This window comes from Condylostylus longicornis, unplaced genomic scaffold (assembly GCF_029603195.1).
Source record: "Condylostylus longicornis isolate FDR11 unplaced genomic scaffold, ASM2960319v2 ptg000403l, whole genome shotgun sequence".
Classification (NCBI taxonomy): domain Eukaryota; kingdom Metazoa; phylum Arthropoda; class Insecta; order Diptera; family Dolichopodidae; genus Condylostylus; species Condylostylus longicornis.
Genome location: NW_026578363.1, coordinates 22,501 through 25,000, shown reverse-complemented (window position 1 = coordinate 25,000; position 2,500 = coordinate 22,501). Strand labels below are relative to the sequence as shown.

Sequence of the window (2,500 nt, the reverse complement as noted above, 5' to 3'; positions counted from 1 at the left end):
GTAACCATCTGAGTATCGAGTGTGATATGGTAAGGTAAGGAATGATTAGTAAATATTAATGTAGCAAATAACACTAAAACTACTATATTTGTATAACCATTATTTATAATGCGATTATAATCTAATATAGTAGTAATGATATTATATTTGTATAACCATTATTAGAAATAATAATGAGATTATATTCTAATATAATAAAATATTATAAATATCTATATTATATTTATAAATATGGAAATTTTATATATTAAATAATGATTTTTAAAACGAAGAGGTGTCAAAATGTCCATGAAACTCTAGAATTAATGATTATATCATTTATTCGACCTTTATTGGATACGATATGTATATTTTAATAAATATATGTATCTGATACTGTTATATATTTATTGCAAATATATAACATTAATAGTATCAAAGTGTATCCCCCCTGAAATAATATAATATAAAAAAAATAAAAATCATTATATTAATTATATAATATGGAAGTATTTTAAATAAAACAATATACGATCATTTATAATATAGAAAATATATAAAAATATATTCTTACGTTGTTGTCCATATATTATGGTAATAACTTTTCTTGTATAAAACAGTTGGGATACGGATAAAAGGAAAGTTAGAGACATTCGCAGCACATAGATTATATTATTTATATATTTTAATATGTTTTAGAATGTATATATATTATCGATATATATCTGACGAAAATAAAAAAAAAATTTTATAAAACTCTAAACGGTGGATCACTTGGCTCATGGGTCGATGAAGAACGCAGCTAACTGTGCGTCATCGTGTGAACTGCAGGACACATGAACATCGACATTTTGAACGCATATTGCAGTCCATGCTACAGAGTATATAAATTTATTAAAAAATTTAATACTGCATGGACTACATATGGTTGAGGGTTGTAAGAATAATTTAATAAAGTTGCTTATAATATAATTTTAAATTATATTATTTATAGCACATGATATATTACTGGTAGGAATACCATAATATTAAAATTCAATTATATATATTTTACTTATATTATAAAATATAATAAAAAAATAAGTATATCCTAGTATTAATAAATTAGTATTAATACATTAAAGAGGAAAACTTATATAAAATTATATTATTTATAATATAAACAATACAGTAACTTATATATATTTAGTTTTCAACTAAAAAGAAAAATTAAAAATATTCTTAAAAACATCCTCAACTCATATGAGACTACCCCCTGAATTTAAGCATATTAGTTAGGGGAGGAAAAGAAACTAACTAGGATTTTCTTAGTAGCGGCGAGCGAAAAGAAACTAGTTCAGCACTAAAGGATTTTGTTTATACAAATATCCGATGTAGTGTATGGAATATCTATATTCTAATATGAGAAATTAACAGTCTAAGTCCTTCTTAAACGAGGCCATTTACCCATAGAGGGTGCTAGGCCCGTATGACGTTAATGATTATTAGAAGATATTTCCAAAGAGTCGTGTTGCTTGATAGTGCAGCACTAAGTGGGTGGTAAACTCCATCTAAAACTAAATATAACCATGAGACCGATAGCAAACAAGTACCGTGAGGGAAAGTTGAAAAGAACTCTGAATAGAGAGTTAAATAGTACGTGAAACTGTTTAGAGGTTAAGCCCGATGAACCTAAACATCCATGAAATATGAAAAATTCAACATTATAAATATTATATAATTATATAATAATGATGGTGTGCAATTTTTTCATATATGGACATTGCAATCTGTTAATAAATATATATTTATCATAAGATATATTTAAAAAGTTTATTTTATATATGAAAATTTATTTTCTATATAATATAATTTAAATATTATCGGATAAATAATTGACAGATAAAAAATCAATATAATGCGTAAATTATATATTATTATAATTTTATAATATTATATTAATTTATATATTAATATAATTATTATATGCATTAATATGATTAGCAATGCTATAGATTTAGGATACCTTCGGGACCCGTCTTGAAACACGGACCAAGGAGTCTAACATGTGTGCAAGTCATTAGAATTTATTTTAAATAAAATCTAAAGGCGTAATTAACTTAACTGTTAATATGGGATTAAATTATATATATAATTTTATATATATAATATCAATCCTGGGGCGTTCTATATAGTTATGTATATAAATAATTTTTAATTATTTTTTATACCTCTAACTAGAACGTACCTTGAGCATATATGCTGTGACCCGAAAGATGGTGAACTATACCTGATCAGGTAGAAGTCAGGGGAAACCCTGATGGAAGACCGAAACAGTTCTGACGTGCAAATCGATTGTCAGAATTGGGTATAGGGGCGAAAGACCTATCGAACTATCTAGTAGCTGGTTCCCACCGAAGTTTCCCTCAGGATAGCTGGTGCATAAAAATATTATATAAAATAATCTTATCTGGTAAAGCGAATGATTAGAGGCCTTAGGGCCGAAACGACCTTAACCTATTCTCAAACTTTAAATGGGTAA

The 2,500-nt window shown here is 26.1% G+C and overlaps 2 pseudogenes; both read left to right on the top strand.

Annotated features, from left to right (window-relative positions):
- Positions 1-733: 733 nt before the first annotated feature.
- Positions 734-917, top strand: LOC129617106 (5.8S ribosomal RNA; annotated as a pseudogene).
- A 290-nt stretch (positions 918-1,207) lies between these two features.
- Positions 1,208-2,500, top strand: part of LOC129617104 (large subunit ribosomal RNA) — a 4,018-nt pseudogene continuing 2,725 nt past the window's right edge.